At 33.6% G+C, this 25,538-nt stretch overlaps 1 long non-coding RNA gene across 1 annotated transcript; it reads right to left on the reverse strand.

The window, feature by feature from the left end:
* Positions 1 to 22,004: 22,004 nt before the first annotated feature.
* Positions 22,005 to 25,289, reverse strand: LOC143067946 (uncharacterized). The gene is made up of 3 exons (XR_012976073.1): positions 25,272 to 25,289; positions 23,871 to 23,961; positions 22,005 to 22,045 (listed from the first exon to the last, which is right to left on the reverse strand). It is a non-coding gene; the product is annotated as an uncharacterized LOC143067946 (long non-coding RNA).
* Positions 25,290 to 25,538: the final 249 nt, after the last annotated feature.

A 25,538-nucleotide genomic window follows, 5' to 3' on the forward strand; every position in this document is an offset into this window, starting at 1 on the left:
GAAGACATCTTAAAATTCCTAGAGAGCCTGGAATCTCAGGAAAGATACTGTCCTGTCTGTAAAAATGGGGAAATTGAGGATGAACAACATTTCTTATTAAAATGTAATAGATTTACCTCAAAGCGAGAAATATTAGAAAATAAAATAAATGTTATATTTCAAATACAGCGTAACATGATTACCGTTGATGAAAAAAATACCTCTATTGGTTAATAATAGCTCAGCATTATTACTTAGACTGTCTTTCTCTTTCATATCAGGGTGTCTTAATATAAGAAATAGTGAACTCATATGATACATCAATATGTAACCTTTCATTATAGCATGATATGTTATCATGGAATTTTTCATTCTACCATGTCAATTATTATAGTTATGTTATGCCATAGGTCTTAGCCATATTTAATATTGTTTAATGAGTTTGTGCCAATAAAAATATTTGTATTTGTATTTGTTAAATTGATCTGAGACAACTATTGTTATAGTAGTCTCAGAATTGATGCGACGGTAAAAGTTGACTTGCATATACTATTTTAATTTGTTAAAATTTGTATTAGGGAGCTACCATTTAAATTTTATGGCGAAGGGGAGGGAAGGGCTATGATTTAATTTGAAGAGAAAAAATAGTCAGGACAGGAGTTTTGAGTAAAAAATGCAGGATGAGCGACTTTGCAAAAAAAAAAAAAAAAAAGGCAGGATGACAGTTTAGGTAAAAAAAAAGTCAGAATAAACCAATATTAAAAATAGGCAGGACCGAAATAGCCTGAGATCGAAATAAATAAGAAGGAGAGAGATTAGAACCAGAACCCGTGGTTTCGTGTCAAACAACATCAGACAGATAAGGACAAAACTGGATTGTTCAAGTTCAAATATTCATTCATCCCAGCCACCATCATATCCTGGAACAACATACCTCCAGACATCCGAGCTTCCCCGTCTGGAACATTTTCGACACGCCATCCAAGATGTCAGCGTCTCGACACTACTCCACATCTAAATTTATACAGCACCGATTTTAACTGTACATACAGATCTCTATTTAACTGCACATACTTGAAGGTTTTTAGCTGTTTACTCACGCTGGAGTATATACACTCAAAAATGAGTCCACTCCTTGACGGGAAGATAAATAGATAGACTAAAAAAATCTTCGTAGTCGTCCCCCCTCCCCAAATTAAAATCAATTGGTAGCTCCATTAGTTGATTTAGTTAGAAGAAAACAGCTGTTACGGCCAGAAATCGCCTTTAAATTGTAGCCAACAAAAGACACAAATCAATAATAAAATTTAACAATATTTATTATACAAAAGTTTACAAGAAGTTTTACACAAATATTACTGTCAACTTAACTGTCAAAATATGAGTCCAATCTTTTATCTTTATCTGTATCCGGATAACTTTTTGAATCCAATCTGAATATTACGTTCACTATTAAGGTCACAATCCAGTATGATGTTGTTTGTAGAATAAAAGTGTCAATCCAAATGCTGTGAATGCTAATGTCTATCGATGTCTAAGTCCAAGTCCAAGAGTGAGAGTTTAACTTTAGTGTCTGTATATATATAGTTGTCATGGAAGATTCTAGAACAGTCTATAATGGAACATCCTAGAAAGTTACAACGGAAGTTTCTAGTAAAATGTAGAAGTTTATATAACGCATCTTTTATTAGGATCATTCTGGAAAGTTCCAATCATTCTCTAATTGTTCCAGTGATTTCTAAACTGCACAGTTCTAAGATTATTCTGTAAACAACTATCAGGCCACACAACACAAATCAGGCCAACATAAATAAATACAATAATTACAATATCATAACACAGCAAATAATCAAGGTTAACACAAAAAGGTATTGCCCCTCCCTCTAATATGTATAAATGATTCCATCCAAACTACATGTTGTAAGGGGTGAATGATTGAGCGTTTCAAAGCACAGGTGCATGGGGGCATGGACCCCTTATTCAGCTATAATTTATTTTTTTTCGATTTTGACTCATTTTCTCTGATTTAACGTGTTCTTGCATTTGCTTGTTAACACTGTTTGCTTGCAGTCCAACATGTCTATAAACTAAAATTTACTTCAATGAAATCAGTAGAAACAAATGTGAATAGTAAGACGACTTATTAATTAGCGCAACCGATATTAAGTGGGCTTTCAGAAACAACAAACATTATTTGATACATGTTGTTTGTTAGGCTATTTTGTGCTGTTTTATTTTTCGATCTTACCGTTAGTTTAAACATTATTTTTTTTTGAAAAATTACTGATACTAATGGAGGTAGTAGAAAAATTTTACTAGAAGTTATATGGGATTCAGAAACCAGTTTGGAAAAAAAAACTTTTTAAAGAAATAAAATTCCGTCTCCCGCAAAAAATACAAAACGACGCCAACAGTTGACGGTGACATATAGTATCAAAGTACTGAACATCGGATGACCGCAAGTTCTGGTGGATGGTCACACGCACTTGCTTCAGGGGGGAAATCACATCTCCATACCAGAAAGTATAAAGGTTAAAGTACATAGATATATTTTTTTCTGAGACAAGTTCGTGTTTGGATGATGAATAAACGACAAAGAACTCAACCTCACCGTAATATTGTATTGTAGTGATCTAATCATTTGTTATCAGTATACTCTGGATGCTAGTCCGTCGGAAGGGGACGATAAATGGCTGACCCGTGTTAAGAGAGAGCCATATCTCTTGCATGTTAAAAACACCCTTATAGATTTGGAAAAAGAGGAGGCTAATGCCGCTACAAGGCAGCACTCGCACCCGCAAAGTGGAAAGGGATTAATATAAGTTGCAAAACTTGTTTTCCAATCCACTATAATTAAATATGTTTAAACTAACTAAAACTCTGGTATATTGTTTAATATTACATTAATATTTGTCACAAAGTATTAGGCTACAGTTATATATATGTGTGATCAATTTGTTGCTTTCTATAACATGTGTCTTTTGGTTATTTTTGTTATTGGGTTGCTGTCTCATTGACACATACATGTACCCATATAATTTAATAGAAATTAAGTAACATGTCAGCGTGTAGACATGCGTAGACTTTCGGTCTTGTAATGCAAAACTGACTTTTTCTTTCCAGGAAGCAGCAGAAACATATTTGACTTCATTGTTCGAAGATGCAAACCTTTGTACACTTCATGCAAAAAGAGTAACTATAATGCCAAAGGATATTCAGTTAGCATTACGGATAAGAGGTGAAAAATACTATGTGCAATGATAAAGACCATGTGATAAAAAGACTGCAAGCTGTGATATCTATAACAATTGTTTAGTATACTTTTATCAATATGACATCAATTATGTATTAATCTTTACTTTTATAAAACATAAGAAAATATGTCTGAATTTATAATATCTAACTATTTTATACCACCATGTTAAAATCTGCATTTATGACATGCTTACTCTGACCTTTGTTGGTCTTGTATGATTTTTACAGCGGATGACGGTCAGGTGTATTGCTATCGCCTAGATTTCCGTTACTTATACGTTTTGGGTTATTATTATTAACCTATCTATTAACATGATGAATACGCAGAAATAATCGAGTGCAATAACATATGTTACAAATTTATTTCTTCAATGCATACTCATCAAATACTTTATACAAATAAAAATGCTTTGTTATATATATATATATATATATATATATATACAACTCGTCTAAACATCAACCCAACAATGTTAGATCTGTAAATTTGCTTTCGCAAATTTTTGGTTCTTCCCTCGCCGGGATTCGAACCCATGCTACTGTGATATCGTGACACCAAATCGCCTGCACTGCAGCCGTCCCGCTAGACCACACGACCACCTGGGCTCTCAAAAAAGAGCTTTCGCTGGCCGTGTGTTACCTTTCCACGTCAGTTTTAATCTAGCGGCGTACTGCAGTACATGATATATAAGGCATGAAGATGTTATTGTTACAGATCAGCTAAATTATCTATGGTAAAGGATCCTACAAATTAATGTAAGATACAGTCACAGAAAATAATTATATTTATAAGTACGTCTGAGTCAGTGACAACCCTACAACAGATGTGTCCATCGGATCCCCATAAATGATGGTGATACATGGCTGTGTACATAATGTATATACAACTCGTCTAAACATCAACCCAACAATGTTAGATCTGTAAATTTGCTTTCGCAAATTTTTGGTTCTTCCCTCGCCGGGATTCGAACCCATGCTACTGTGATATCGTGACACCAAATCGCCTGCACTGCAGCCGTCCCGCTAGACCACACGACCACCTGGGCTCTCAAAATAGAGCTTTCGCTGGCCGTGTGTTACCTTTCCACGTCAGTTTTAATCTAGCGGCGTACTGCAGTACATGATATATAAGGCATGAAGATGTTATTGTTACAGATCAGCTAAATTATCTATAGTAAAGGATCCTACAAATTAATGTAAGATACAGTCACAGAAAATAATTATATTTATAAGTACGTCTGAGTCAGTGACAACCCTACAACAGATGTGTCCATCGGATCCCCATAAATGATGGTGATACATGGCTGTGTACATAATGTATATACAACTCGTCTAAACATCAACCCAACAATGTTAGATCTGTAAATTTGCTTTCGCAAATTTTTGGTTCTTCCCTCGCCGGGATTCGAACCCATGCTACTGTGATATCGTGACACCAAATCGCCTGCACTGCAGCCGTCCCGCTAGACCACACGACCACCTGGGCTCTCAAAATAGAGCTTTCGCTGGCCGTGTGTTACCTTTCCACGTCAGTTTAAATCTAGCGGCGTACTGCAGTACATGATATATAAGGCATGAAGATGTTATTGTTACAGATCAGCTAAATTATCTATAGTAAAGGATCCTACAAATTAATGTAAGATACAGTCACAGAAAATAATTATATTTATAAGTACGTCTGAGTCAGTGACAACCCTACAACAGATGTGTCCATCGGATCCCCATCAATGATGGTGATACATGGCTGTGTACATAATGTATATACAACTCGTCTAAACATCAACCCAACAATGTTAGATCTGTAAATTTGCTTTCGCAAATTTTTGGTTCTTCCCTCGCCGGGATTCGAACCCATGCTACTGTATTATCGTGACACCAAATATATATATATATAAACGGCTAAAAAGTGTACATAACAACACCAATGATATAAAAAGGAACTATAAATGTAATTATTTATAAATATTTCGGATAACAGATATCCTTCGTCAGTCAGATTCTGATGTTAAATGAATCATCTTTAAGTCTTCTTAGATTAAACTTTTACTAAATCTTGAAATTTATACAATAAAAAAGGCAAACCGAACATCAGTTAAGACGCTTGCACCATTCTAAAAATTTGTTGAATATGACATAGGTTATATGACTAATTACATCAGAGAGTTCACATATATGCTTTAAATAAAAATAATAATGTGCGATGTGAACAAGCACAATTTTAAAGCTTTAACGGTGTCGATATTATGTTGTTACAAGAAAGATTGCGTCAATAAGAATTCCAAATAAACAGCACTGAACGGTCTAAATTTCTAAATATTTCAGATTTGACAACTGTAGTGTAGTTACATTAGAGTCTGCGATGTTTAAAACAAACGGCCGTTAAAATATAATAACAAATTTTGACTAAAGTAAAATAGTTGGACGTGGCTTGGTACTTATACATCCCTCAAAAAATTAAGCAATTTAAATTGTTATATTCAACAGATTTATTTTAGAGATGAGTAAGGTAAAGAAATAGAAACGGAGACTGTAATAATAAGTAATATAACCCAGATGTGAAGCACTGCATGGTTTCGAACTACATCTTTTCATTTATCCCATTTGGTGCCAAAGTTGTTAATTTTCTGATCCAAAATCTTTCCCGAGTAAGTCTATCCTCCCTAGACCAAGCAGAGTTGTGGTCAATGATAGTAATGGTCAGTCGATTGAGATCTGCCTTAGTGTGGCCAGGGGATCTCAAATGTCGACTAAGAGGGAGGTCTGGCTTGCATTGGTAGTCGCTACGATGTCCGTTCATTCGTTTGTGAAACGGCTGTTCTGACTCGCCTACATACTGTTTACCACATTTACACTGTAGGAGATACACAACATTTGTAGTCTTGCAATTAACATTACAAAATACTGTGTATTCTGTACCAGTGGAGTGATTGTTAAAAGTCTGGGTATCCAGTATTTGTTTGCAAGTCAGACATCGTTTGTTTTCACAACCCTTACAAGAGCCCACTGACGAAGAGCCTGCTTGAGAGGATAACTCAGCTCTCACCAGCAAGTCTTTAAGGCTTTTGGGCCTGCGGAAAGCCAGTACAGGTGGCTCGGGAAAGATCTTGGATAGTTTAGGATGATTTTCGATATCTTTCCAACTTTTGCGGATAAGGTGAGACAAGTTGTCAAATTTTGGATTGTAAGTCAACACAAAAGGCACCCTCCTGTTGACCTTTTTGACTTTATATTGTAAAAGTTCATCTCGGCTGATGTTGCTAGCACGAGAAAAACCTTTATCAATGTCTTTCCTTTTGTAGCCTCGATGTTTTAGGTGACCGCGAAGTTCTTGTAGTCGTTTTTTGGCAACATCGTTGGTGGAGCAAATCCTTTTTATTCGTATGGCCTGGCTGTAGGGAATGCTCTTGGTGCAATGTTTAGGGTGACAACTTGAAGGAGACAGATATTGATGTTTGTCTGTGGGCTTGCAATACAGATCTGTAAATATGTTTCCATCCCTCACTTGCGTTGTAGTGTCAAGAAATGTGATCTTAGAGTCAGAGATTTCATATGTGAATTTTATTGAGGGATGGGCATCGTTGGCATGTTGAATAAACAAATCTAGTTCTTGTTCAGTATTATCCCACTTCATGTCAATATCGTCAATAAATCGGAACCAAGAGAGGGGTTGATAAAGAAAAGAATTGAGAATTCTCTGTTCTAATTTCCCCATAAAAATATTGGCATAAGACGGGACCATCTTTGTTCCCATTGCTAATTCCCTTCAAGTTGTCACCCTAAACATTGCACCAAGAGCATTCCCTACAGCCAGGCCATACGAATAAAAAGGATTTGCTCCACCAACGATGTTGCCAAAAAACGACTACAAGAACTTCGCGGTCACCTAAAACATCGAGGCTACAAAAGGAAAGACATTGATAAAGGTTTTTCTCGTGCTAGCAACATCAGCCGAGATGAACTTTTACAATATAAAGTCAAAAAGGTCAACAGGAGGGTGCCTTTTGTGTTGACTTACAATCCAAAATTTGACAACTTGTCTCACCTTATCCGCGAAAGTTGGAAAGATACATATACAGTGTAAATGTGGTAAACAGTATGTAGGCGAGTCAGAACAGCCGTTTCACAAACGAATGAACGGACATCGTAGCGACTACCAATGCAAGCCAGACCTCCCTCTTAGTCGACATTTGAGATCCCCTGGCCACACTAAGGCAGATCTCAATCGACTGACCATTACTATCATTGACCACAACTCTGCTTGGTCTAGGGAGGATAGACTTACCCGGGAAAGATTTTGGATTAGAAAATTAACAACTTTGGCACCAAATGGGATAAATGAAAAGATGTAGTTCGAAACCATGCAGTGCTTCACATCTGGGTTATATTACTTATTATTACAGTCTCCGTTTCTATTTCTTTACCTTACTCATCTCTAAAATAAATCTGTTGAATATAACAATTTAAATTGCTTAATTTTTTGAGGGATGTATAAGTACCAAGCCACGTCCAACTATTTTACTTTAGTCAAAATTTGTTATTATATTTTAACGGCCGTTTGTTTTAAACATCGCAGACTCTAATGTAACTACACTACAGTTGTCAAATCTGAAATATTTAGAAATTTAGACCGTTCAGTGCTGTTTATTTGGAATTCTTATTGACGCAATCTTTCTTGTAACACATAATATCGACACCGTTAAAGCTTTAAAATTGTGCTAGTTCACATCGCACATTATTATTTTTATTTAAAGCATATATGTGAACTCTCTGATGTAATTAGTCATATAACCTATGTCATATTCAACAAATTTTTAGAATGGTGCAAGCGTCTTAACTGATGTTCGGTTTGCCTTTTTTATTGTATAAATTTCAAGATTTAGTAAAAGTTTAATCTAAAAAGACTTAAAGATGATTCATTTAACATCAGAATCTGACTGACGAAGGATATCTGTTATCCGAAATATTTATAAATAATTACATTTATAGTTCCTTTTTATATCATTGGTGTTGTTATGTACACTTTTTAGGCGTTTATATAATTTATTGTATCGTGTACATGTATCGTTACTTGTAACGATCCAGCTCCCACGTGGGAAAAATCGTTGACTATTATTCAAACGTTTGATATATATATATATATATACATATAAGTAAAAAAATCATTATTATCTATCATATGCACACGCATGCGGAAGAATATCTTCGGCTGTTTTCTACTCTTTGGTCGGGTTGTTGTCTCTTTGACATGTTTCCAATTTTCATTTTCATTCTCAATTTTACAACAGTCTATTAACCTTCCCATCTCAACAAGCTTTCTCTACCCTTGGCGCAGTTGATGGTTAAACACGACGGGTGCCGCATGTGGAGCAGGATCTGCTTACCCTTCCGGAGCACCTGAGATCACCCCTAGTTTTTTGGTTTAGTTTGTGTTGTTTATTCTTTAGTTTTCTATGTTGTGTCGTGTGTGCTGTTGTTTGTTTGTCTTTTTCATTTTTAGCCATGGCGTTGTCAGTTTGTTTTAGATTTATGAGTTTGACTGTCCCTTTGGTATCTTTCGTCCCTCTTTTAAAACAAATCTACACATTTTCTAATTCTAAAATTTCGTAAAAGATGACTAAATGAAACCAACACTTTATTAATTTCGTGCGTCCGAACATTTTTTTTTTATTAACTTTCATCAGGAAAGCTGAAAAGCAAGTATTTTAATAAAATAATCATTATCTGTTAAATTGAGGACTGTATGCATACTTAGAAACGCAAGAAGCATACAAAAGGGACACGAATAGTCAATTTAACCCAGCTACTGAGGTTCAACTTTGACTGAGGGAGTTAGAACCTTAGTTTTTTTAATTTTGTGATGGGACTATGGGAAATTTTAGAAAAAATCTGTTTAAATAATGTCAGTACAGGAGACTGACACCTTTGGGGAGTCTACCGCCGTTGCATCGACTCCGTGATAGTAAATGGAAATAACACATTATTAATTTCGTGAGTCCAAAACGCTTTTTCTGGCTTTATCTTCATCAGGAAAGCACAAACCTTAATATTTGAAAGTCAAGAATTTCTATAAATTCATAAAAGATAACAATGTCGTTGGGCATAGGAAGGCTTATTTTTCCGTGTTTTATCTCCAAAAGGATATTTTCTGACTATAGGGGAGCGTGCATGAACCTTTTTCTAAAGAGATATGTAAGTTTGTCGTCCTGACAAAAAAAAAAAGACTTGATGAATATTTAACTAAATTTCCCACCAGAACCTTGTCGCTAATCATCCTGGCTCACGGATTGCTAACGTTACACCTAGTCTTAGATTGGGTCAGGATGCAAGGCTACATCTTCGTCTGCATTTAAAATGACTACCGGCAGATGCTAAATTTTGAAACCGTTCCTGAAAAGGCAGTTTGCTTTACTTTTCTGTTCAAGAACAGATGAAGTGAAATCAAATTAAGACCATGCAGTGATGTATTTCTTAGAAGGTACTTTTACAATGATCATGATGAAAAGTGTCAAATGGCTAAAAAAAGGAAAGAAGAAAGCCAATATTTCGGATTTTCAAAGATCTTATACAGTTAACAAAACGGTTATTTTGCTTGTGATAACATATTCAAAATGACCAGCCAATGAGAAGGTTTGCCTTGAAACCCTATGAGACACTATAGATATCTCTTCTTTTAAAGTTAAGATAATATGAAATGAAACCAAATAACCCAGAACCCAGAAATCTTCCTTAGAAGATTTAAACCAAGTGCTGTTTCTTTGGTCCTGATGAAAATTCTAATATGGTTTAAAGGAGCCATAAAGGGTCCAAATTGGTTCAGATTTTGTAAGATCTTCTGAAAGACTATTCAGCCAAACAAAAACATATTTTGGTTTTAAGGGGGCTATCATTTGATTTTTAGGGGGGGGGGGGGAATTTGTCCTGCTTTTTTAGCTGTAATCTCTGTCCTGCCTTTTTATTTTTCACTCTGTTTGGTCCTGCCTTCTTTTTTTTTAGTTTATCCTGACTTTTTTTTACCTAAATTGTCGTCCTGACTTTTTAGCTCACCTGGCTCAAAGGGCCAAGTGAGCTTTTCTCATCACTTGGCGTCCGACGTCCGTCGTCCGTCGTTAGCTTTTACAAAAATCTTCTCCTCTGAAACTACTGGGCCAATTTTTACCAAACTTGGCCACAATCATTATTAGGGTATCTAGTTTAAAAATTGTGTCCGGTGACCCGGCCAACCAACCAAGATGGCCGCCATGGCTAAAAATAGAACATAGGGGTAAAATGCAGTTTTTGGCTTATCACTCAAAAACCAAAGCATTTAGAGCAAATCTGACTGGAGTAAAATTGTTAATCAGGTCAAGATCTATCTGCCCTGAAATTTTGAGATGAATCGGACAACCCGTTGATAGGTTGCTGCCCCTGAATTGGTAATTTTAAGGAAATTTTGCTGGTTTTGGTTATTATCTTGAATATTATCATAGATAGAGATAAACGGTAAACAGCAAAAATGTTCAGTAAAGTAAGATCTACAAATAAGTCAACAGGACCAAAATGGTCTGTTGACCCCTTTAGGAGTTATTGCCCTTTATAGTCAATTTTTAACCATTTTCGTAAATCTTAGTCATCTCTTACAAAAATCTTCTCCTCTGAAACTACTGGGCCAAATTAAACCAAACTTGACCACAATCATCATTGGGGTATCTAGTTAAAAAAATTGTGTCCGGTGACCTGGCCAACCAACCAAGATGGCCGCCATGGCTAAAAATAGAACATAGGGGTAAAATGCAGTTTTTGGCTTATCATTCAAAAACCAAAGCATTTAGAGCAAATCTGACATTGGGTAAAATTGTTTATCAGGTCAAGATCTATCTGCCCTGAAATTTTGAGATGAATTGGACAACCCGTTGATAGGTTGCTGCCCCTGAATTGGTAATTTCAAGGACATTTTGCTGTTTTTGGTTATTATCTTGAATATTATTATAGATAGAGATAAACTGTAAACAGCAAAAATGTTCAGCAAAGTAAGATCTACAAATAAGTTAACAAGACCAAAATGGTCTGTTGATTTCTTTAGGAGTTATTGCCCTTTATAGTCAATTTTTAACCATTTTTCGTAAATCTTAGTTATCTTTTACAAAAATCTTCTCCTCTGAAACTACTGTGCCAAATTAAACCAAACTTGGCCACAATCATCATTGGGGTATCTAGTTAAAAAAATTGTGTCCGGTGACCTGGCCAACCAACCAAGATGGCCGCCATGGCTAAAAATAGAACATAGGGGTAAAATGCAGTTTTTGGCTTATCATTCAAAAACCAAAGCATTTAGAGCAAATCTGACATTGGGTAAAATTGTTTATCAGGTCAAGATCTATCTGCCCTGAAATTTTGAGATGAATTGGACAACCCGTTGATAGGTTGCTGCCCCTGAATTGGTAATTTCAAGGAAATTTTGCTGTTTTTGGTTATTATCTTGAATATTATTATAGATAGAGATAAACTGTAAACAGCAAAAATGTTCAGCAAAGTAAGATCTACAAATAAGTTAACAAGACCAAAATGGTCTGTTGATTTCTTTAGGAGTTATTGCCCTTTATAGTCAATTTTTAACCATTTTTCGTAAATCTTAGTTATCTTTTACAAAAATCTTCTCCGCTGAAACTACTGGGCCAAATTAAACCAAACTTGGCCACAATCATCATTGGGGTATCTAGTTAAAAAAATTGTGTCCGGTGACCTGGCCAACCAACCAAGATGGCCGCCATGGCTAAAAATAGAACATAGGGGTAAAATGCAGTTTTTGGCTTATCACTCAAAAACCAAAGCATTTAGAGCAAATCTGACATTGGGTAAAATTGTTTATCAGGTCAAGATCTATCTGCCCTGAAATTTTGAGATGAATTGGACAACCCGTTGATAGGTTGCTGCCCCTGAATTGGTAATTTCAAGGACATTTTGCTGTTTTTGGTTATTATCTTGAATATTATTATAGATAGAGATAAACTGTAAACAGCAAAAATGTTCAGCAAAGTAAGATCTACAAATAAGTTAACAAGACCAAAATGGTCTGTTGATTTCTTTAGGAGTTATTGCCCTTTATAGTCAATTTTTAACCATTTTTCGTAAATCTTAGTTATCTTTTACAAAAATCTTCTCCTCTGAAACTACTGGGCCAAATTAAACCAAACTTGGCCACAATCATCATTGGGGTATCTAGTTAAAAAAATTGTGTCCGGTGACCTGGCCAACCAACCAAGATGGCCGCCATGGCTAAAAATAGAACATAGGGGTAAAATGCAGTTTTTGGCTTATCACTCAAAAACCAAAGCATTTAGAGCAAATCTGACATGGGTAAAATTGTTTATCAGGTCAAGATCTATCTGCCCTGAAATTTTGAGATGAATTGGACAACCCGTTGATAGGTTGCTGCCCCTGAATTGGTAATTTCAAGGACATTTTGCTGTTTTTGGTTATTATCTTGAATATTATTATAGATAGAGATAAACTGTAAGCAGCAAAAATGTTCAGCAAAGTAAGATCTACAAATAAGTTAACAAGACCAAAATGGTCTGTTGATTTCTTTAGGAGTTATTGCCCTTTATAGTCAATTTTTAACCATTTTTCGTAAATCTTAGTTATCTTTTACAAAAATCTTCTCCGCTGAAACTACTGGGCCAAATTAAACCAAACTTGGCCACAATCATCATTGGGGTATCTAGTTAAAAAAATTGTGTCCGGTGACCTGGCCAACCAACCAAGATGGCCGCCATGGCTAAAAATAGAACATAGGGGTAAAATGCAGTTTTTGGCTTATCACTCAAAAACCAAAGCATTTAGAGCAAATCTGACATGGGTAAAATTGTTTATCAGGTCAAGATCTATCTGCCCTGAAATTTTGAGATGAATTGGACAACCCGTTGATAGGTTGCTGCCCCTGAATTGGTAATTTCAAGGACATTTTGCTGTTTTTGGTTATTATCTTGAATATTATTATAGATAGAGATAAACTGTAAACAGCAAAAATGTTCAGCAAAGTAAGATCTACAAATAAGTTAACAAGACCAAAATGGTCTGTTGATTTCTTTAGGAGTTATTGCCCTTTATAGTCAATTTTTAACCATTTTTCGTAAATCTTAGTTATCTTTTACAAAAATCTTCTCCTCTGAAACTACTGGGCCAAATTAAACCAAACTTGGCCACAATCATCATTGGGGTATCTAGTTAAAAAAATTGTGTCCGGTGACCTGGCCAACCAACCAAGATGGCCGCCATGGCTAAAAATAGAACATAGGGGTAAAATGCAGTTTTTGGCTTATCACTCAAAAACCAAAGCATTTAGAGCAAATCTGACATGGGTAAAATTGTTTATCAGGTCAAGATCTATCTGCCCTGAAATTTTGAGATGAATTGGACAACCCGTTGATAGGTTGCTGCCCCTGAATTGGTAATTTCAAGGACATTTTGCTGTTTTTGGTTATTATCTTGAATATTATTATAGATAGAGATAAACTGTAAGCAGCAAAAATGTTCAGCAAAGTAAGATCTACAAATAAGTTAACAAGACCAAAATGGTCTGTTGATTTCTTTAGGAGTTATTGCCCTTTATAGTCAATTTTTAACCATTTTTCGTAAATCTTAGTTATCTTTTACAAAAATCTTCTCCGCTGAAACTACTGGGCCAAATTAAACCAAACTTGGCCACAATCATCATTGGGGTATCTAGTTAAAAAAATTGTGTCCGGTGACCTGGCCAACCAACCAAGATGGCCGCCATGGCTAAAAATAGAACATAGGGGTAAAATGCAGTTTTTGGCTTATCACTCAAAAACCAAAGCATTTAGAGCAAATCTGACATGGGTAAAATTGTTTATCAGGTCAAGATCTATCTGCCCTGAAATTTTGAGATGAATTGGACAACCCGTTGATAGGTTGCTGCCCCTGAATTGGTAATTTCAAGGACATTTTGCTGTTTTTGGTTATTATCTTGAATATTATTATAGATAGAGATAAACTGTAAACAGCAAAAATGTTCAGCAAAGTAAGATCTACAAATAAGTTAACAAGACCAAAATGGTCTGTTGATTTCTTTAGGAGTTATTGCCCTTTATAGTCAATTTTTAACCATTTTTCGTAAATCTTAGTTATCTTTTACAAAAATCTTCTCCGCTGAAACTACTGGGCCAAATTAAACCAAACTTGGCCACAATCATCATTGGGGTATCTAGTTAAAAAAATTGTGTCCGGTGACCTGGCCAACCAACCAAGATGGCCGCCATGGCTAAAAATAGAACATAGGGGTAAAATGCAGTTTTTGGCTTATCACTCAAAAACCAAAGCATTTAGAGCAAATCTGACATGGGTAAAATTGTTTATCAGGTCAAGATCTATCTGCCCTGAAATTTTGAGATGAATTGGACAACCCGTTGATAGGTTGCTGCCCCTGAATTGGTAATTTCAAGGACATTTTGCTGTTTTTGGTTATTATCTTGAATATTATTATAGATAGAGATAAACTGTAAACAGCAAAAATGTTCAGCAAAGTAAGATCTACAAATAAGTTAACAAGACCAAAATGGTCTGTTGATTTCTTTAGGAGTTATTGCCCTTTATAGTCAATTTTTAACCATTTTTCGTAAATCTTAGTTATCTTTTACAAAAATCTTCTCCGCTGAAACTACTGGGCCAAATTAAACCAAACTTGGCCACAATCATCATTGGGGTATCTAGTTTAAAAATTGTGTCCCGTGACCTGGCCAACCAACCAAGATGGCTGCCATGGCTAAAAATAGAACATAGGGGTGAAATGTAGATTTTGGCTTATAACTCTGAAACCGCAGCCTTTAGAGCAAATCTGACATGGGGTAAAATTGTTTATCAGGTCAAGATCTATCTGCCCTGAAAATTTCAGATGAATCTGACAACCTGTTGTTGGGTTGCTGCCCCTGAATTGGTAATTTTAAGGAAATTTTGCTGTTTTTGGTTATTATCTTGAATATTATTATAGATAGAGATAAACTGTAAACATCAATAATGTTAAGCAAAGTAAGATTTACAAATAAGTCAACATGACGGAAATAGTCAATTGACCCCTAAGGAGTTATTGTCCTTTATAGTCAATTTTTAACAATTTTCATAAAATTTGTAAATTTTAACTAACATTTTCCACTGAAACTACTGGGCCAAGTTCATTATAGATAGAGATAATTGTAAGTAGCAAGAATGTTCAGTAAAGTAAGATGTACAAACACATGACCATCACCAAAACACAATTTTGTCATGAATCCATCTGCTTCCTTTGTTTAATATTCACATAGACCAAGGTGAGCGACACAGGCTCTTTAGAGCCTCTAGTTGTAAATTTTTAGGAAATATTTTCCACTGTAATTACTGGGCCAAGTCCATTATAGATAGAGATAATTGTAGCAACAAGAATGTTCAGTAAAGAAAGATCTACAAACACATCACCATCACCAAAACACAATTTTGTCATGAATTTATCTGTGTCCATTGTTAATATGCACATAGACCAAGGTGAGCGACACAGGCTCTTGAGAGCCTCTAGTTTTTTTTGCAAGTGTCTCATCCTCCCTTTTTTTTTTACTCGAAACTCCTGTCCTGCCTATTTTTTTCAAATTTCATCCTAGCCAACACCCCCCCCTTTTTTTTCCATAAAAATCAAATGGTAGCTCCCTAATAGAAACCCTACTTTTGCTTCTTTGGCAAATTACCGATTTTGATTCTTTTGTAACACACTCCTGCCACAAGCAGTTTCCTTTTGTCAAGTGTAGATAGTTACTTTAGCAGACAAAATGAGTTGCTGTCTATGCAAAGCATAAGCTGAACTTTGAAATCATAATGTTTATCAAGATATAAAGCGGGGGAGACAACCCTCTGGTGTAGGTTAATAACTTTATATTTATGTCCAGTATGAACTTTAAAATCATAACAGTTCTCAAGATATAGAGGGGACACCATTTTTACCACAGGACATGGGGTTGTCAACTGAAACCAACGTTTTTTACCTTGACCTTTGTCCTAGGAAGTTGTACATACATTTTTATACACCCTCTGGTGTTGTTTAATATCAGGTCAAGTATAAATTTTGAGATCATAATGATTCTGAAGATATAGAGCAGACACGATCTTTACCTGAGGACACATGGTTGTCAACTGAAACCCAAATTTTTCAACTTGACCTTTGTCCTAGGAAGTTGCACATACATTAAGACACACCCTCTGGTGTCGTTTAATAACTTTATATACATGTCCAGTATAAACTTTAAAATTGTAACAGTTCTCAAGATATAGAGCAGACACCATTTTTACCACAGGACATGGGGTTGTCAACTGAAACCAAAGTTTTTTACCTTGACCTTTGTCCTAGGAAGTTGTACATACATTTTTATACACCCTCTGGTGTTGTTTAATATACATGTCAAGTATAAACTTTGAAAATATAATGATTCTCAAGATATAGAGAAGACACTATATTTACCGAAGGACACAGGGTTAACAACATAACTGATACCAAAATTTTTGACCTTGACCTTTGACCTTGGCTTAAGACACACCATCTGGTGTTGGTTGATATACCTAACAAGTATAAACTTAAAAATCATAATGTTTCGCTAGTTATAGGAGTGAACACAATGTCACTGACGGAATGACAAACATACTAATAACTATAGGGTGACCCGCCCCTAGGCAGGGCCCTAATTAAACAACAATACAAATGAATAACAATGATAGTTTAATCAATAACATAAATTTTAACTATGAGGTATCAATTGTAATTATATCAATCATAAATAAGGTATATGAATATCAGTACAATAAAATTATGAAATTAATGGGCACATTACGCTTGCAGCATTTGGAATTAATTTTTTTATGTTTATGCACAACCTTTTTTTTTACATTTGCTTGTTTTCATTTTATATGTAACACAAGGAAATGTAAAGATAGTTCATAATAAAGGAGTAAGTTGGGTAAGGGCCATATTTGGCCCCAATTATAAAATTCAACGTTCCAGGACAAAACATGTTTAAAGTTGACTTAAAGACAATAGAACTATTTTTGTGAAAGTTTTATTCTAGAGCGTTGATTTTTACATCGCAAAAAGGTCAAAATTAGAGATTTTGGTGAAATTTGACAAAATCAGCTCAATTTCAGCCAAATTTTGGAACAGGAAACAGAGTGCAGGCGTCGACAAACTAAATATTCAAATAAGACATGTGAAATGTCTTCCCCAACATTGTTTTAAAAGATCTTTGTTGTCGACGTATGCGCTCTGTTTCCTGTCCGTTAATCTATGGAAATTTATCAATTTTCATCTATTTTTTTGTGGAAAATCAATACGAGTACAACTTGTGATATCATAATAAGACGCAGGAACGTAAATTTTCAACAAAATGGCTTATTTCCTATCTAGTCAATGTCTTAGCTATAATTTATTGTGATATTGGTCAATAAATCCTAATCTGAAATTTACGCTAAAAAAGGGGGCCATTTTAGGACCTTACCGAACCTACTCCTTTGTACAAAGTATTTCATGGCGATGCCTGGTAAAGACTGGCCAAGGCAGGAGAAAAACTGTTAATGAATAAATATATAATTCAATTGTGTTTCCCTAAATTTATCTCTTGACTTTAAAAATGAAATAAAATGCAGCGTGCAAACGTAATATTTATTAAGCCCATCTGTAAATAAAGCCTGCAAATGTAATGCACTGAATTTAATATGCCTGAAATGTTTTGACAACAATATATTCATAATTGTACCCAGTACATTCAATAAGGAAAATTCATAATAAGAGACTTAACATAATCCACCATTAATACAAAAGAAAATACTTCATTTAATGGAATCAATAGGACATGTAAGAAAATTTCGGCATATATACCCTGATGTTTCTTTTCAATTCAGACTACCAGTATACAATATTTGTATTCACAACATGATATTTGATTTATTCTTGAAGTAGAGGCTTCAAGAAGCCTGAGCCTGTTATAACATGCATATATGCATAATATTCAGTGGCGGATCCAGAACTTTTCCTAAGGGGGGCCCGCTGACTGTCCTAAGGGGGGGCCCGCTCCAGTCATGCTTCAATGATTCCCTATATAATCAACCAAATTTTTCCCACGAAAGGGGCGGCCCCCCAGGCCCCCCTCCTGGATCCGCCTATCGATATTTAATCAATCTTAGCACTGTCATTAAAAACTTCCAGTACAAATATCTTATTCATACTTTTAATTTTACCAATAAAAATACTGGATTAGTATGCTTCAAGCACAAATATTATGCTCCAAGTCCCAAGTATACTGTTGTTTTCTGACTGAAGGCCGAGGAATATAGTATGTTGTTCTACAGAGTCTGTATAACTATGTAGTTTTGGCATTGTTTTATATTATTTAAGAAATAATTCTTTCATGCCATGCTCTATGCTCATTTTAACATGGGTAGGCATTATATTTGTTAATATCTTAATACCGAGCGTTAGCGAGGTATTAAATGTTTACAAATATAATGCATACCCATGTTAAAATGAGCATAGAGCATGGCATGATAGAATTATTTCGATTCTAATAGGAATATTTTGAAAGTTGTACTTCAAAGCGCACCTATAGTAGACGCTCTAAATGTCGCCATTTTGATATGATGAACAAAAACGTTATTGAAAAATCAACATTTTTATTAATAAAAAAAAAGAACAGAAACATTCAAACTTACTTTTATAATGTTTTTATTTAATTTCCTAGCAAGCAACACCAACAAAAATGTCCATTTTGATCTCTGGCCTTGTTCAAAATTCATCTGACGTTGCAGTTTTAATTGTGACGTCAATCACGTGCAGCCCATGTTCTATTCCAATTAGAACATGGCTTTGTACCCAAAGCTAAAGAAGGACATCATATTAGAATCCAGTATTACTTACAAGTTTATTAGCAGTATAATGTATATAACTAATATATAATCTGAAGCTTATAACAAAATAGAGTATTTCCATTAATCATATACTAATATATATATGGGTCATTTTCAAAAACTGTCGAATTTTGAAATTGAAAAATTTATTAAAAGTTACTTAATGTATAACCATAGTAACACGATAGACAAATTTCTTCATTTTTGAATGCTGTTGTGAAATAACTACTCCCTTTGGTGAAGTGATTATGGTTTTCTGTTGTGAATTTGATTTCCAACACATTATTGCACTTTTTACACGTATACTGTTGGTGTAATTAATCAAAATTGTTGGTAACAGCATAGACATGAAAAAAAGTACCCTCTATTTTTCTTTACTAAATGTCTTAAAATTTCTTTTCTCTACACTGTCGTACAAGAAACGTGGTGTTTTAAATGTAAAGGTAACTTTGCACTTTTGGAATCAACATTGACTGATTCAATATTCATAGGTAGAACAATATCACGGCTGATTTAAGTTGCGGTAACAAGATGGACATTAACCTCCCGTACGCTGATTGAATTTAGTTTGTAGATAATACGTTACATACAATGATTAAGAAGCTACGATTTTTAAAATAAATAATGTTCTTAAAAAGTCCCTTTTGCAGATATCAAGGTGATCAGAAAATGGGAAAAAAATCATTTGAAATGTGTTTTTCTGACACTGTACGCACACTGTACGCACACAAATACCCTCAAAACCGGGCTTAAATACATTTTAATCTTACCAAAATAGATGTGAATCGTGTTTATTATCAATGTTCTGAATTATAGATCCGACCAGCTTTTATTTAAACCATTACAACTGAAATTTCCATTAGAAATAAAAATTTTAGCATTGGTGTACACAAAATTTTACATTTTTTTTAAAGACCCATATAATATCACAAAGATTACATTTCTATTTCTTAATAGTTATCAAAGGTACCAGGATTATAATTTAGTACGCCAGACATGCGTTTCATCTCCATTAATTATTTCAAGAATCATTTAAGCTTTATTTACCAATTAACTCATGATTTTGATTTATGATAAATTATAATAAAAAAATAATAAAAATTAAAATGATTTTTAAAAACAATCACTGAGATCAATTCATACTTTCTAATTTATTTACAATAAAAGGGGACAATCTTAAAAACCTCTTACAGAAAAGATGCACTTGTAAGCTAGAATATCTATCTAAGTCATATGAAGCTCAATTAGATTAAAGCTCAATTAGATTAAAATGTAAATGATCTGAAATTATTAATTACTGATTTACATGCATGAGACACCCCACTTACACAGTCATATTTCAATTTCCAGTAAAGGGCGAAATCAGGGTCCAAACCTAAACTGGCAAATAAATAATGAATAGGTTTTCTAAGTTTCAAGTTATTGTCACCACAAATTATGTAAAAATCTTAGAAACTCAAACTGGTCTGGTGAGCTCAACATGAACAGGGATGGGCTAAAAATAAAAATAAAGTAAGCTTCAAGATATTTTTAAAAATCTTCTACCATGAATTAAATAAATTTTAAATCCCACAAGAGATAATGAAAATATTGTATTATACCCATTGCACCAAATATCATGGTAATAAATTATTTAGAATATCACATTTACATACATAAACTTAATATTGTTTATTTAAACTACATTAAGCTAACCAACAATATGGTTACCTTCCAACCTTGAGGGTAACAAAGGTTATGATCATTGTAAGGAAGACAACATTCCAGGCTATAAAATGTATTATGGATCAAACTGATTGACCTTTACAGAGCAAAACTAAAATTGATTTGAAAAATGTCTTATGGAAAGTTAGTATTATGCAAATTCATTTCAGCAATTTTAAGGAATGTGTGTCTTTGAATAATATTAGAAACATTGTGAAAAGGCTGATATTTGAGAACAAAATTAACCTATGCCATTATTATATACCTGTTAAAAATGGCTGAGGAATATAATGTTAACCTAGATATGACAAATGCACAACTGTTTGAGCAAGGTGAGTTGTTGTTATGAAATTATTACAAGTTTATTGCAGCAATACAATAGAAAATGTATTTCAAAGGTCAATATGAGCATTTTAATTAATTTCATTTAATCATAAAATTTATGCAAGATGTAATAATTTTAACTTAGATATTGAACATTTTACTATCTCCACAAATTAAGATGATCCTATTTCTTGCAATACTTCAAGCAGTTTACTTTTGTATAATTAAAGTAACAGGGGGAAGTAATCAACTAAGTACTTAAACCTTGAAAAAAACAGTTGAAAAACTATCTCAGAATTTTCTAATGCAACATTATAAATAAAGGAAATATTCTTCTACAATATATCTAATGAATGTAAAGTATCTTAATTTACAGACCATATTGCAGGGATGAACCAGGAACTCTATTTTTTATGTAAACTTGACTTCAAGGGGACTTAATAAATCTAACAAATCCAGAGTTTTTTGTAATGATGTGAATCCATTGGGCATGGAAACAAAGCATAAAAGCATGTGTACACATTAATTCTGCTCTTAATTTGTAGATACACGTTAAAAATAATAAATAGTATTTATGCAATTATCACATTCTTATATAATACATACAAGTTGATAAACATTATCAAAGAGGTAGAAGGAATGACTCATCACTTCTCTTAAAGCTTTTATTCTTGCTACTCGTGTGGTGAAATCGGACTGAACCTGTTTCATCATTAATATCATGATTTTGATACACAGCATCACATTCATCATCAGAGATAATACTCTCAGTCTCACTAATATTGTCATTTCTACTTGGCAATAACTGCATTCCTTTCTTGAAATGGAAAACAATATGGACAGCCAATATTGCCAGTGTTATCCAACTACAAGCCTGTAACAAACAAACAATGAAAATTATGAACATGTTCATGTACTATGTTTCAAGTTGATGTGACCACAACTTCATGGATATATATTTCAAACCAAGACTTCAACCTACAATATATACTGGACAGATGGAGGCAACAACCTACTTTGGTAGGAGCGACATAAAACTGCAATGGCAATGCAACAATTGTTCTGTAGTGATCAGATTCTTTACACATTTAGACAAAAAAGATATGTGGTACTGAAAGGTACATGAGATAACTATCCCAGTTATTAGTTAATGACAATTTCATTTATTGCTGTTCTTTATAGTAACATTGCCTTCACAACGGTCTTCATTCAATGAGGACTAAAAACCCCAAAACTTACATTCTGCGGATTCATTTATTTTCGTGGGGATCAATTTTTTATGGATTGAGAAAAACTTGCATTTTCATGGATATTTGATTTAAGAAATAATTGATGAAAGCTATACTTTATTGTAGTTTTAACATGGCTAGGCATAAAATAACACGAATATAATGCCTACCCATGTTAACAATAAAGTATAGCTTGCATCAATTATTTTGATTCTGATTAGGACAATTAAGGTAATTTCTATGTACGATGTGTATAAATGTAAAGCGATTGTGTAGGCTCTTCCATGAACCTCCTTTTTTTCTTTGTAAAGAAGCAAATGGCTGGTACTGTGATTTTTCAGAGGGAGGAGTTTTGAACAGCCAGCATGAACGGTTGTCGTATTAAGAGGGTGGTAAAGGGGGGGTACTTGCACGAAAAAAACGTGAAATAAGACATAATTTCACGTTGAACGTGAAATAATTTCTGTAATGAACGTTGCACGAAAAATAAATACTTTATGTGAACCTTTTGTGACTGAATCACTGTCTTCTTGTGTATATTAACTCTTTGTTTTACTTGATATTCCCGATTTAGTATACAAATTTATGATATAATTGGTTTACGGTTTTTAAAAAGTATTTTTTGTCAATCCCTGTCAAGTGTTTGAATTTTATTTGAAAAATACCAAGCACACAAAATAAGACTTTGAAAATCACGATGCACGTAAAATTAAATAAGCAGAACACGTTGAACGAGGCACCTGTCTTGCACGACTGAACCTCAAATAAAAAAGTAAAAACACGTTGAACGTGAAATAAAAAACGGCGATCACGTTGCACGAAAATAACCCTTTACCACCCTCTATTAAGGTCAAGTATGTCAATTTCGGAATGCAACACATTAAAGTCATAATAAATGAAAAAGTAACAACATTTGCATCATTTATGAGTTTGGAAGTGTTTTAAGTTAATAAAATATATTAAATGCATGCCAATTTGATAAAGTTTATTATTCTGCAGTAGACAATATATGCACGTGCAAAAAAAAAATTATTGGATTTAGAGCATGGGTTTATTCATAAAAAAGAAGCAAATCATATTAGAATCGTGGTTTTGCCAATCTCAGCATACAAAGCCTATAGAAAATTTGTAATTTGTTGAACATTTGAATTCAAGTTCAACTGTACCCATGAAACCCACTTAAATTGGTATCCAACAAATAATAATGAATCCACAGTATGTCAAGATGAAGTCAACAAGTAGCACTTTAGCAAGACTATTTAATATGTATTGATAATTCTACATGACTTTAAAACATTATGTATCTAATCAACTATAATAAAAATCATTGTTGACAACAATAAAACTAGTGAATTATTTCAAAAGTTTTAACATTCTATCCTGACAAACATACAATGTCAGAGCATCTAGACTTTTGAAAGGGGAACTTGACAAAAGAAAAGATGTATATTCAATATGATGTAGTTGTACCTGTCCTAGCTGTAGATATCTATAAAAAGAATGTGTTCTCCCATCTGTATAAACTGACCAAACCAAATCTTCAACTTCTGAACAATCATATCTAAAATAGATAATTATAAATCAATTACATTCTTAAAATGAGTCTCATCTACTTTCTGAATAGACAGTGAATGGACAGTTGAATCAGAAACTAATCCTTTTATATCATTCTCTCAAATCATTGTTTGAGGATCTAATCCATTACGGGAAATATATGTTTTTAAATCCTACAGCTAGATCGAGATTGATTAACAACTTCCAAAATATCTGATATCTATGGCCATGGGTTTCCAATGAGGTATTTTGATTTTCATTTTGTTAAACCAAAAGGAAGATTAAGTTACAATGTACCAAAAGGTTTGATTTACTAAAATATTAAGCATATCTTTAAGATATTCATACTTTATTGTACCTTACTCCAAAACCATAAAAGCTGTGCTATTGAAAATCAAAACTGGATAGAAAGCTAGGCCTATTATTGTAATAAATTAAGTTATAAAAGTAATGTCAACTTTAAGCAGGTTATTGGTATATAATTTGGACAGAATTAAAGACAACATTCAACAAAATGATGTCTGGCAAAATAAATATCCAAGATATTACAGTCATCTTTACAGCAACCAACAAACAGTTTAAAGTAATATTTATTTTGTGTTTTTCCACTATATTTTCTGTTAAAAAAAATTATAACATTTGAAGTATCTCCTTATCCCTTTTTAACAAATTAAATACTGTTAAAAGTATAAGAAAATACTATACATGTCTATAGCAAAATGAAGTTCATGCATGAATATTTTACTGTGCTGGATATACATGAGGCTAAAATAAAGATGTCATATTGTTTGATATTGCCTACCTATGTTTTCATTCATAAAAAAAAAAAAGATTCTGCTCTTACCATGCTAACATTGTTTTCTTGTCTAAAACTATTTTTACTTTAATGTGTTGTATGCCAAACACTCTACCTACCTACCATTTACCATATAAGGCATGGGTAGGCAACATCAAACAAAGAACTTTTCAGGGTGGCTTGAGAAGAAGTGTTATTTTTAAATCATAAATTTTCTTAATCTTGCAAGAGGAAATGAGAAGAAAAAAGAATCTGTGAAAATAAATATAAATAAAAATAAAAATGGGAAGCAAAAGCTGTGAAAAAATTCACAAAGGATTTACTGATAAAAATATTTTTTTGCCTGATCTACTCATGCAAAATCTGGAGATGTAAGTTGATCATGGAACACAATTTTTTAAGGATTTATGAAACATACATGTATAAGCAAAATAAAAAATAAAAAATATAATCTACACCAATCTTGGTCATTCTTATTGTGTTACATACATTACAGAGTTAGTGTATTTATAAATACTTACATCAGTTTACTATACTCTATCATAAAAATATAATATCATATTTTATAATACACCATCAAGGTTATGACCCTTATACTGTGGTACAAATAGATTAATATGACAGCTACAACCTTTTAAAAATCAATTTAAATATCAAAGGTATAAATATATATTATTAAATAATTAATGTTTTGTTTTTAACAAAGAGCTCATAAAAATTCCCAATGTCTTAAAACAAAACAAAATTAAAGAAGTAGTATACAGTATTGTTTAAGGGCCAGCCTAACC

Source organism: Mytilus galloprovincialis, chromosome 3 (assembly GCF_965363235.1).
Source record: "Mytilus galloprovincialis chromosome 3, xbMytGall1.hap1.1, whole genome shotgun sequence".
NCBI classification, from domain to species: domain Eukaryota; kingdom Metazoa; phylum Mollusca; class Bivalvia; order Mytilida; family Mytilidae; genus Mytilus; species Mytilus galloprovincialis.